Raw genomic sequence first — 14,180 nt, 5'->3', positions numbered from 1 at the left:
GGATGCTTCTTTTTTCTTTGTCTACCAATTCCATGTGATGCTCTCATTTTGTTCTTTTCTTGAAGAAACTAATGATTTTGGAAGACAGAGACTTTAATGGGATACTCTGAGTGAGTATTGTAGTATTATTTCAGATTCCTCCTTCATTACTGTCTGTAGAGATTCCATTTTTTTCTTTTCTCCTCTCTCATCTCTTATTCCTTCCCTCTACCTTCTCCCATAAATTTCCCATTCCATAATTCATTTTTCTGATGGCCCCAAGGTCATTTTTCTATTTGTTCTTATGGTTAGAACTGTGGGCATGGTTTGAAAGAGCTAGGCCCCAAACTTTGATCAGCTTGGGGATGAGAATATACATGTGGGATTTTGCTAATTTTAAGACACAATTGTTTTCACATTTCAGCACTCACGAGATAAGGTCCACGTCTAATACAATCAGTGGTGCCTTCAACTTTATGAAATGCAATAACACAATGACTTCCATGCAACAGTACACTGTCGAGTGACTCAGGTACTCCTCATTTTCCCTTGATTACACGCACAAATATGCAGACCCAGTACTTCTTAAAAACTCTCAATTTCCCCTTCTGTCTTTTCAGACACCACACAAAAGATGAATGACCTGAGCTCTGTAGTACAGAGGCTCTTTCTCCTATTTCTCAATTCAATAATTTTTAGGACATAGACAAGAACTCTCCCTTAACAGTCAGATTCCAAAATGTGCTGTTCATTTTTTCCAAGCATTTTCAAATACCCTTGCCTTGCTCTTGCTTCATTCTCTCCGTCCCCCTCTGCTACATGACAAGTGCTGCATGGTGCAAACTTAGGCTCCTGGCGCAGGCCCGGTGGGCTCCTCCATCTGCGTGTGCACTAGATGCACTGATTTTATGACTACCTTTCCTCCATAGCCAAGGCTGTCAGTGGAAACATAACATTTCTTCAGCTTTCTACTGAGTGTCAAGTTTTGCACTTCGGAAATATTTGATAAGTGGAGATTAAGTGGCAGGAGCACATCTATGAGAAAGGCGGATTCACAGTGTAACTTTAACTCTCCTGTTAACTTTTTCATTTCCCTGCAGAAGTTGTTTCTGTCCATATTTTTACTTCAGCTGGGCTGAGTGGGAGAAAGAACTCAAAGGGAGGTCGAAGCAGATGGTTGTCACAAACTGCATACGGCAATTGAGAATTAGTGTGCAAGCATATGCAACCTGGTACAGTATGAAGCGTTCCAGCATATGAGTGCGAGATAAATCAAGCCTGGAGAAGATCGGGATGATAAAAAGATGAGCTCTTCTTTCTCTGTTACATATATATTTAGGCTTTCTGAATTCATTAGGCTATGTTCTCTGTTTGCAGTAGGCAAGTTAACACCTAAATTAAGCAGACTCCTGTAGATTCTGGTATCTTGCTTTTTTCTCTCGTCCAATGTGCTTTCTGAAAAGAAGTATTTCTGAAGAAAGATATGTGTCTGTTTCATAGAAGGAGGACTAGAGGTGATGACATCAACTTGCCTGGAAAAATTTAACTGGCATAATAATTATTAAGGTATAGCGACTTACATTCCCTCCCTAATTTGTTAACAACTGTACCAGCCACACCCAGTTCACACACAATTTATGTGCACCTTTTTTGACTACTTGTGACCCTGCTGATGATCCATCTACTCAAAGCAATTCATTCACAAACTTCTGGTAAGAATGATCCTCACCAGAGACATGCAACAGTAGCAGTTAACAGCTTGGGGTTTTGACAGTAGTCAGAAGATGTACACATTTTCTTTTATCATTGCAAATAACTCATAATCATCCTGTAGTACTCTTAGGAATGCCGGGTAGGGAGTGAAATGATGTTCTCCCCCCATTTTAAAAATTCAGAAATAGGGGCGCTTATTTGCTATCATCCCTCTTCTCAGAAGAGTAAAGGCCAATTCTGAAAGCAGCTGGTCTCCGAGGGTCCGCCCGCAGCTCCGCCCTGGCAGGCGTGGCTTTCCAAGGCTGCAACCCAAGGCCAGAGCTGCTCCTCTCTGCTCCTACTGTCAGGGACACTTTTGCCTTCTCCCTAACTCACTCCCCAAGGAGCTTAAAGAAGCCGTAGTCATTTTCAATAGCACCCTTCCTATTTTTGCATTTTTGTTTTGTTCGCCTTCCCATCCATCCTTCTTTGTAAGATGCCAAAGAAAGCAAAAAGGGGGAAAGTGATAAGTATTGGCTTAAGAATAAACATTGAATTGTATATTGGTAGACCAAAACACAAATCAACTCCGAACTACAGGAGTCCAACAACATGCACATAAATCATTTATAACGATAATCCAAGACTAAGTCCAAATCTCATTAAAGTATATGAATCCTTAATCTATTTTGGCAAAAAAGCGCCAATACACATTTTTTCTTTTTATCATAAATTACAGTTCTGTGGCACTGTGCAAATATTACCAAGCTGTAAGACAGCTGTGCTCCATTAAAATGTGTAATGGTCGCTGATTTCTTACAGCACATGGTCATCAGGCTGAATCTACAGCCAGTAATTAGGAAGATGAAATGTTTAATTGTGCCTTAATTTTGATAAAATTTATCTGTCACACATCCCGCAGCCGAGCATTATGCTCACAAATCAATGTCATCAAGCCGAGCAGGAACTCGAGCACCAGACTCTAGTCCCTGACAGATTCATTTGAATATGTAACTGCTCATGATAAGCAAACAGGCTAAGGAAGAAAGTGAAAACTTTCTCTACTGATGTGGTCCTGGTAAGGTAGTTCCTGGTACTTCCTTAAAGGAGAAGTAAGGTTCAAAGACAGTTTTGCTCTTAACAGTGTGACTATCTCCAGCTCTGACTACAAAAAGACAACCTCTCAGGATCCAATTATTTAATATTAAAGTCTATTAATGTGGAGAGAAAAAAGCAGGTGGAGAAGAACAGTAGATAAAGAACAGAATTTATTAATGTCCTATATCCTAATATCCCCAGTTGAGTATTCATAGATTTATAGAACATTGGAATCTTAGAGACAAAACTCATCTTGCTTTATGCATCCGAAAACCGAAGGCCGGAAGGATGGCCCAAGGACTTGAGCATCTTCAAAAATGTTCTCACTCTATAGTTACAATTGCAATAACCTACATCTTACAGAAAGTTATATAATCCTTATATGCAGTATTTACCAATCATAATGTTGAGTTCATTTTTTAACTGGCAAGAAATATTTTTAAGCACAGGGAAGTGTAAGTACAAATACCTGCCAATGCTGAAAATTAATTTATGTCATGTTTTCCCTACAAAATGAAGCAGTGATCATTCTTTCTCACCCACAATAACTATGGCTTGTTATCCAAAAGAACTTAACGAGCATATGTCGAGATATACTTTACATTTTTATTTTGCATGGCTCCGGAAATAAAAATAATTGAGGACAGTCATAGCAAAGATGGTGAGGATGGGTAGACAGCAGGTGGGAAGAAGGAGAATGACTTGAAATTAAGATAGGCTATCACAAAAGGCGTGATCTAGCCCTAGGCCCCTGAAGATGTAAGTATCCAAGTGGAGGGTCAGTGTTCCCAGGACATCAAGTTAGACTCCATGTGATTTTGATCGTTTTCTTAATGGACAAATACTTTACTCATGGACATCAGTAAATTTTCTAAGGTAACCAATTGCTCACAGCATGATTAATGGACCAGCTGAAGCCACAAAGTGTGCCAGCTTACTTTAAAGAAAAATAAGTCTTAAGATCAGGAATAGAAGAGTCTTCAAGGAGAGCCAAATGGCATTAAGCTATAGCCTGCTAACAAGACTCATTAAAACACTTCTCTAAACTTAGCCATGGAAATAAATCCAAGCTAAAGATATCATACTCCCCATCCCCTTTTGTACTATTTTCATGGGCAGATATTTTCAGGGATTGGATAAAAAGATGGTATTCTGGTAAGATAGTTGTTTTTATCTCATTGGCATACCACATAGGCTAAACAGAAGCTGGAATAAGTAGGAGGGTACAAATGGCATGAAGAGTAATACTAAATAACTGCCGTTTGTGCATCTCTTTACAACAAACTGCTTTCATATCCATTGTCTTATTTGGAGTTTAGAGAATTTGATTTGTTCCAAGATCATGTGATCATACAAGAAGGATGAACACCAGGGAGCTCCATCCTGGGGACTGAATCATTTGTCGGCCATTCTAACCCCCGCCTACCAGGAGTCTTCCTCATCATGAAAACACCATTTCCAAGACTCCTTTGGAGGGAGGATTCTCCATGTGATGTAGGTATCATAGTGCCATTATCCACAGAGGACACATTCTAAGACCCCCCAGTAGATTCCTGAAACTTTGCATAAGACTAAATCCTATACATATAATTTTTTCCTGTTTGGTCTCATTATTTATCTTACCACCTTCAGCCTGTGATTTTTTTTTCTTTTTGTATTAAGTATATCTTTCAGTGTTTCACTTACAGGAAGCATTTTACATCTTTGGTATACCCAAATTGCCAGTATCATTGCCCTTGTAAACCAGGGACATTAATAAAATAAGGAATACTTGAACACAAGCACTATAATTCAACAATAGTTGATCAGAGAGCATAAACAGCATGGAAACACTGGAAAAGGGGAAAATTCATGTCCCAGGCAGGATGGAATGTGAAGACACAAGATTTCATCACAATACTTAGAATGGTGTGTGACTTAAAACATGAGTGATTTATTTCTGGAGTCTTCTGTGTAACAGCTTTGGACCACAGTTGGCCACAATAAAACCATAGATAAGGGAGGACTACTAAATGGCATTCAGACATTTACTTGATACTTTCATTTAGATCAGAATTACATGAACAGAGAGAAAGATAGGGTGTAAACCATTCATTTGGGGTGCTTCATATGCTGACAAAAATAGTAATATTTTAGATCCAAAAGTCCTGGTATCAACTTCGTGATTTACCAGCCAGCAAACCCAGCAGATTTTTGTTTAGGACAGAGGCAGATTTCTGATTCTGAAGCTCCCTAACACTGGCAGGGGCAGGAGCTGCCTTGGTGACACCACCAGGCTCTGAATTGAGGATGTACTTCCTGTCTGCCTCAGTTAACTAGAATGAATTCCACAGGCTTCAGGAAGAGCCTCAATAAATATACCCAAGTCGTGGGTATATACGGTGTTCTTTGAGCCACCTCTCACTATAAGGTGGAGAATAATGCAATATACATATATATATATATATATGAGACTATATATATGATATGAGACTTAATTTCAGAATTTTGAAAGGGCTAATACTTTTGAAATATTTTATTACTTTCTTATGATGTAGATATCAATAAATTAATTTGGCAGAAAGTTTAGATTCTGGCCCCAATATGTATATTTTGGGTTCAAGAGATACATCTCATGCACAAAGAAACACATAGATTGAAAATAAAAGGATGGAAAATAATACTCTATACAACTAGAGTCTGAAAATATGCAAACACATGGAGATTAAATAATACATTCTTAGTCTTTTTTGATATTTTTGAAAAATTGAGTCACAGCATGAAACAAGAAAGAAATTTAAAATTTTCAAGAAATGACAATGGTAATACAACATACTAGAACATACAAGAAACAATGAGTCATTTTAAGTGGGAAGTTTATGGCTATCAGTGCTTACATTAGAGAAAGAGAGTGATTCCAAATGAATAACATAACGATTTATCATAAGTTCCTAGAAAAGCCAGAGCAATCCAGAAAAAAGGAGCAATCCAAATGCAAAACATGTAGAAGGAAAGGAATTATAAAGATCAGCGTGGAAATCAATAAAATTGAGACCAAAATATGAAGGCTCAATTAATCAAAGAGTTGGTTCTTTAAAAGGATCAATAAGATTGATAAACTCTTAGTTAAACTTACAAAAAAGAATTGAAATGTTCCATATTAAAGCCATTTTAAATGAAAAAGATAAAATCACCATGGACACTGCTAAAACCCAGAGGATTATAACAAACTATTTCAAACATTTATGCTCCAAGAAATTGGAGAATCTAGAAAACAAAGATAAATTTTTACACACATATGACTTACTAAAATTGAATAAGAAGATATAAAAATCTTGAACAGACCAAAACGGACAACAAAATTCAGACTGTAATAAAATCTTTACCAACTAAGATAATCCCAGGACCTCATGGATTCACTGCTGAATTTTACCAGAACTTCAGAGAAGTAACACAAAACATCCTTAAACTCCTTAAAATTATGAGTGAAGGAAAGAATATTTCCAAACTCATTTATTGAGACCATTCCAAAACCAGAAAAAGACAACAAAACGAGAAAGCTAAAAGTAATTATTTTTAATGAAAATAGATGCAAAAGTCCTCAACAAGATACTTGCAAACAGAATGCAACAAATTATCAAAAAGATCATATATTATGATTAAGTTGATTTCATCCCAAGTATGCAAAGATGGTTCAAGACATGTAAATCAGCAAATGTAATAACCACAAAGACAGCAGGATAAAACTCAGAAGATTCTCTCCATGGAGAAAAACCTTTGGAAAAATTCCAACATCCATGAACAATTAAAAATCCTGATGAAAATAGGTATGGAAGGATCTCATATCAAAATTATATAAGCCTTTTATGAGAAACCCACATCATACTAAATGGGGAAAACTGAAAATATTTCCTCTAAAATCAAGAAGAAGACAGAAGCACCCACTCTCACCAGTCTTATTCAATATAGTATTCAAAAATTTAGCCAGAAAATTCAGCCAAGGAAAAAACAAGAAAGATGCAAGCATGAAAGGAAGAAAACAAACTATCTTTATCTGTAGATAGTACGAGTCTTTACACAGAATATCAAAAAAACACTACCAAAAAACTTTTAGTGTTTATAAACAAATTCAGCAAAGTAACAGCATACAAAAACTACACAAAAGTCAATAGTATTCCTGTACATCAATAATGAACCTACTGAGAAAGAATTCAGGGAAGTAGTACCATTAGTGATGGCTTGAAAGAAACTAAATGACTCATAATTAATCTAACCAATGAAATCTAAGAATTTTATAATGAAAAGTATAGTACTCTGAAGAATTAACCTATCCAAAAAGTTCACAGAAGTTTCAAAAAAATGTTAAGTATTCAGAAATTAACCAAGAAAGTGAAAGATTTAATGAAAAATACAGTACTCTGCAGACAAGACTGAAGAAATTAGAAATAGAAAGATGTCCCCTGCTCTTAGATCTGCTGTGTCACTATTGTCTATATTGACATAATACCAAAAAATAATATGTATTCCAGTCCAATCAAAACACCAACAACATTCTCCATGGAACTAAAAAGCATCCTAAGATTTATATCTCACTTACACAGACTAAGAGTATCCAAAGCAATTCTGCACAAAAAGAGCAAAGTGAGAAACAATAAACTCCCACATTTCAGGTTATACCACAGAGTTACAGTAATAAAAACAATGATACTGGCAGAAAAATGGACATGTAGGCAAGTGGAATAGAACAGAAGACACAGAAACAGCCCTATATACCTATCGAAAGCTATCTAAAACAAACCCTGAATAAAAGATAGCATCTTTAACAAATAGTTCTGGGAACGCTGGGAATGCAGAAGAATGAATCTAGATCTGTATCTCTTATCCTGCACTAAAATCAAATCAAACTTGATCAGAGACCTAGATATAGAAACAGAGCAAGTGAATCTGCTGGAAGATAAAACAGATTAAACTCTTGAAGACGTAGGTATAGGCAAAGACTTTATGAATATCATCTGTATAAGACACAATATCAAGAATCAATCAATCAAAGGAATTATATCAAATATAAACGATTCTGCACAGCAAAGGAAGCAGCCAACAAAATGAAAAGACAACCTATAGAATGAGGAAAAAAATTTGCCAATCACTCCTCAGATAGAGGACTAATATCTAGTCTATATAAAGAACTCAAAGTATACTGCTCAAAACAAAAGACACATCAAAAAATGATCAATTGAAATGAATGAACATTTCTCAAAAGAAGTTCAAATGACCAATAAGTTTGTGAAAAAATGTTCAGTAACTCTGACTTTTAGAGAAATACAAAGCCAAACAATACTGAGATTCCATCGTACTCCAGTAAGAATGGCTGTCATCAAGAATTTTAAAAAAGCATATGATGAGGATGTGAAGGAAAAGGAGCCCTATGTGGTTGATAGGAGTGTGAGCTAATACAACCACGTTGAAATCAGTATGGAGATTCCTCAAAACACTAAAAGTATACATTCCCTTTGATGCACTTATACTTCTCCTGGGTTTCTTTCCTAAAGAGTTAAAGTAATCATATGTCAGTAATACACACATATTCATGTTTGTAGCAGCACAATTCACAATACCTAATTTATGAAGCAGTCTGTATGCTTCAAAACAGATGGATAGATGAAGAAATGTGTTATATATATATACACAATGGAGTATTATTCAGACACAAAAAGATAAATTTGAATCATTTGTAGGAAAATGTGTGGATCTTGAGACTTATTGCAAATAAAATAAATAATACACAGGTTAAACATTGCACGATTTCTCTTTTTGAGAAATCCAAAATATAAATAAAGAGCAAATTAAAGGGAAAATGGTAGGAAATTGAGAGATAAACTTTTGCAAATGGGGGAGGGGCACAGGCAAAGAGTGGCGAAGAGAGGTGGGAAAGAGGATTAAAAATGACCGTGATGTGACACATGCGCGTACCAATTCCCCAAAACATATGTAATTATCATACATCACAGCACATATTAATACAAATATATATTAAAATATTATTTCAATAAAATAACTATAAAAGATAAAAAAACCAATGGCATCATCACAAAAAATAGGAAACCTTTGTGATGGTCATTGATTTTACATGAAGTAATATTGAGCTTGGCATAGTGTGCATACCTTTAATCCTAGCACTCTGTGAGGCTGAGGCAGGAGGATAGTAAATTAAAGGCCAGCCTTGGCTGTTTAGTAAGGACCTGTCTCAGAAAAAGGAAGAAAAGTGAGGAGGAAGGAAAGAAGGAAGGGACCAAGGGTGTAGCTCAGTGTAAAGGCCCTAGTGGGTTTAATTCCCAGTACCAAAAAAAAAAAAAAAAAACCCACAAAAATTTGATAATTGAAAAGATGATTTTTTTTCAGTATTTGTAATTCAAATTTTCTTTCTAAATTACCTAAAGAAAATGATTGTCATCTCTAATTGAATCTGTATTTTTTTCCAGCAGTCTAAAATAAACTAAATGTCCACAGTTATACCACCCTAAACATGCCCGATCTTGCCTGAAATGAGAGTGGATGTATGTGGCTTTTATGGTAAAATCAATAAATTTTATTTTGCCTTTTAAAATAAATAAGAATAAAACTATACAGGTTTAACTACCTAAACAGTAAACAATTAGTATTTGTACTGGGAATATAATTTTCTTAAGTAGGTTTAATAACAGGTGCAACTTCAATGCCCTTATATAAAAAGGACAGCTTTCTCGAGAGTTCTTTGGTGGAAATTATGTGACATATTAACACTGTTTCAAGAGAGCTATTGACACAGTTTTGTTCCACTTTGACTAATCTATTTGTCTCACCTTCGTGTATGATTCCACCCCTGAACACATGAAATATATTTACATTTTATAATATCAACGCTGTTGAATAGGAAACATTTTTCATTTTCTTGGTACACTCTGCAGAATATTAATGTGCCAAAATTTGCAATGGTACAGAAGTTAGCAAAATGAGTTAAACTCATCGGTAAATGAATGAATTCAGCACACAATTATGGACTGAGCTGTTGCTTATTCACACACACATTTAGTGGACACCTACTCAGAGCCGGGCACGGCATTAGGCATTACAGTCTGAAGGACATGGTTCCGGTTTTTATGGAGTGTGCAGTGCAGAGGAGCAGCAATCACAACGACTGAGCAGTCGCCATCCAAGATGGCGGGTGATGCGAGAGCTACAGGGCCAGGTGTGCTGAGGGCATACGGGAGAGTTCACCATGATGCCTTGTGGAATCACAGAGGCTGTGACTTCTAAGCTAAATTCTGAAAACTAAGAGCCCTCAGCAAAAGGGAGAATTGAGAGAGCTTTTAAGAGAATGGGAGCCAGCCCAAGAACAGGTATGAACGGATAGTGTAGAGGGAACAGTGTGCTCAAACAATGGATTAGTTTAACCGAATGTAACATTGAATAGGTATACATGTTCTATTTTTAACATTTCCACAAATAAAAAAGCTAAAAAGCTAGCAGAAGAGAAGTATCAGAATAAAATGAAATAATATCAACCTCACTTGCTGGGGCTTTTTTGTTTATTTTGGTTTTTTTTTGTTTGTTTGTTTTGGTTTGGTTTTTTGGTTTTTTTGTGGCGAGTGAAGAACATCCTGGCCAAGCTAACTCCATCTCTAACCCTTTCCCTTTTCAATCTTCTACACTACCACCACCAAGAACAGATCCAGGCCATGCTGGAAGTGAAAATGTGTGTCTTGTATGAAAATATCAGTTAGCGTATTTTGATTGAAATTGTTTAATTCTTTAAAACACAAAGTAGTGAGGAGCATTATAGAAATATATGTATGTTAGTATGTATCTTAAAACTTTTTCATTGGAGAAGCATCATATATTCCTTACAAATTAAATTAATAGAGAAGGATGTGGTAGCCTAGACAATGACCACACAAAGATACCTAGGTCCAAATTTGTGGAATCTGTAAGGTTAGGATATAGAGACAGGAAAGGTTATCCTGGCTGATCTGAGGGTGCTGTAAATGTAATAACAAAGTTCCTTGCACGAGAAGATAAACGGAGATTTGGCTACAGAAGAAGATAATGCAGCAGCATAAGCAAGATGCTGTTTCAAAGGTAGAGGAAGGAGGCCATGAGCCAGAGAATGTAGGCAGCTTCTAGAAGCTGAAAGAGGTAAGGAACAGAGTCTACCCTGGAGATGTCAGAAGGAACCGGCCCTCCTGATACCATGACTTTAAAGTACAGTGAATCTGATTTGAGACTTCTGATCTTCAGAACTATAAGATAATAAATTCGTGTTCTTTTAAATCACAAAGTTTGTGAAGATTTGTTATGATTACAACAGGAAACTAATATAAAAAGTAACTGAATAATTGTATAAAATTTCCAAGCAAGATAACTGATATTCATGTATTACAGGAAAATCATTGTTTTTAAGTGAGCACTCTTAATATATTCACCACAATTCATATTTTAAACATATTCTGCAACCTTTTTATTAAAATTAATTAACAAAATGTTAAAGTTTGTGGAAAAGCATACCAAGTTGTGTATAAAGCTCCAAAGAGAAGACAGAGAACCAGGAATGGGAAAATTAAAGTTTAATACTATAATTTATTCAACAAGCTTGTCTCATTCACTAAATCTGTTGAGAAATTACAATAAAAGCTAGCAATAAGGTATTGTTTAAATATTTATAATTGCTTGTCTTGTAAGAAGATTCCTTTTAAATTGATTCATTCAATAAACATTCATTGAGTCTTTAGAGATAAAGCAATGATCTAAACACAGTATTGAGCTTCCTTAAGGAGTTTACAGTCTAGAAAATTAGAAGTAAACAAAAGCAGTAAATCTCAACAAACTCATGAATGTTATGTAGATGTATATATAATGAGAAAGGAGGAGATTAGAACAGTGGCATATTTATATACACTCAGATTTTCAAATGCTTAGTTCTACCTTTTTTGTTCTTGTTTTTTGTTTTATGTTTTGAGACAGGGACTCATTTTGCTGTTCCAGCTGGCCTTAAACTCACTATGTATCCCAGCCTGGTCTCAAAATCACAGTGATCTTCCTGCCTCAGCCTCCCTACTACAGGGATTACAGATGTGCACTACCACACCCTGCCCACAATGGAGAATTAAGATGCTAGAAAATTGAGCCATCCTGAATATCTTTTTTAAATAAAATACTTGTGATGAAGCTACATTCGTGTCATATCTTCCTGGCTGATAAGCAAGGTATATTGGATAATGGCACATATATGACCGAAAGGTATCTTGCTGTTATTTGTGTGTACTCCAAGAAAAATGAACATAAATATATTGGAGAAAATTATTTTTTAAATCTCCAGAGTTATGACTATGGTTTGAGATTGGAAATTTGAGGCATTCTTAACTGCCATTAAGAATAGTGGAAATGTGTGGTTTGTGATTCACCTGATATTAAGATCAATGAATACGTTATTCTTCACAGAGGCGGGACAGGGACCCTGCCAGTTCAAACGAGCCCACCTGCCATCTTAGAGAAATGTAGGTCTCACTTTACTTAGGTCACAGAGGACAGAGGACGAGTCAGCAGGCCAGGAGCGCTCCCCCAAGATCTGTCAGTAGGTCACAGAGGACATGCTCAGCAGGCTGTGAGCGGTGCCCTGAGGACATGTTAGCAGGTAACAGAGGGCATACAGGACACATCAGCCTGCTTTTCTCTGACCCACCCTCTCAGAGGCCTGCCAAAAAATCCTGCTAAAAGCCCTCTAAGCCCATAAGAGACACCTTCTCTGTTTTGCTCCTACTGAGAGCTCCCTCAGGTTTAGCAATAAACCTGCATGGGCTTTTGAGTTCATCTTCAGTTCCCCTTTTTCCCTCTCAGCTTTCCCTACCAGCACAATCAAGAAAGGACAGTATTATCTTGGAGAAGAGTTCTAAAAGAGACATTCCATAAGTATGACAAAGACACAGAATTTACCAGTCTACCCTGGCAGTAGAAGAATCAGATCTAGAGTTCTGATGAACACCTAACGCGCACCAGATTTTGCCATCACTGCTGCACATAGTCCGAAATAATACATGATGTAATAAAAAACAAGGTTTTGAGCATCCAGAACTGATCACATAGAACTGGAGGAAACAGACTTGACAAACACGTAAAGGTAGAAAGGATGAGTGAAAGAATAACTTGAAGGAAAATTTGAAAAGATTCATTTTTGTTTCTGAGCTCATGGATGCATCTTCAGATGTATAAGTTAGAGAAGAAAACATCAACAATTTTCCATAGTGTGGATCACCCAGATCATTTCATTTAGTAAAGTTTTGCTGTTGAACAGGTTATCAGAATTTATGCTCTCAATTAGTGGGTTCTACTCATACACGAAACCTGTTTCTCAGGGCTGGGGATTTAGCTCAGTGGCAGAGTGCTTGCCTGGCAATCACAAGGTCGTGAGTTCAATTCCCAGTACCAGAAAAAAAAACAATTTCTCCTCAGATGACTTAGCAAGTGAGAAATTAAGTGGAAAATGATATCAAAAACTCCCTAGTCCTGCCTTCCCCACACCTGGATCTTAGTATGAAATGCAGTGTCAGTCAGAGTTGGACTGTTCGGAGCTTGCTTATGCCAAGCTTGGGAAATTTGAGGCAAGGAGGCATGCTTCGAAGAACAATGGTGTCTTTACCGCAGGAAAAAATTTAAACTCAATACCTCTCTTCTTAGCAAATAACAAGTTGTTTAGTTAATCAAAGGGACATTAAGTAGTTCCTAGAGATAGTTATCATGGTTCTATTATTTATTGTGCAGAACTCTGGTTTTGTACCAGTCAGTGGGAGCTGGAGCTAGTTGAGTCACATAGCTGTGGCTCTGGAGCAGGGGCTGTAGCAGACTGCTGTGAGGCACCAGCTGAGGACCAGCTCTGTCAAGGGCAGGACCCTTTAGCCTCTTCTATTTCTCTAGGTCAATATTTAAGTTTATTTTTCTGTTTCAATACTCACAATGGAAGTTTGAAGGAAAACTTTCACCGGATCTACTGCTGCTACAAGAAAGAAATGCTGTCTCTAACAAAACAAAGTTTTCACTATCGTATAAACTCTAAAAAAATTAAATCACCATGACAACTGAAGGCTCTGAAGAATCAAGTAAAAGTACTTCTCTTCTTTATTTTCACTGTGGAGTTTGGCCCAGTTTCCCATTGGTAGTTCAGATCAATCACTCAGTCATCACCTCAACTCTCCTTGACTTGCTGATTCAGGGACTTTACCTCCTCTGATGATACTGATAGGGGTTTTGTTTTTGGTTGCATATAGGCACTATGGTTTGCATATGAAATGTCTCATAAAGCCTTATTTATTGAATGTTTGGTTCTCCATGCAGGAATGTTCAGAAGTATGGCTTTTGGAAAATGATTGGATCATGTGGATGCTGACCTCAGCAATGGACTAATC

This window comes from Chinchilla lanigera, unplaced genomic scaffold (assembly GCF_000276665.1).
Source record: "Chinchilla lanigera isolate Chin_1 unplaced genomic scaffold, ChiLan1.0 scaffold00043, whole genome shotgun sequence".
Lineage (NCBI taxonomy): Eukaryota > Metazoa > Chordata > Mammalia > Rodentia > Chinchillidae > Chinchilla > Chinchilla lanigera.
The sequence above is the reverse complement of the archived record's forward strand: the minus strand, read 5'-3'. Positions refer to the sequence as shown.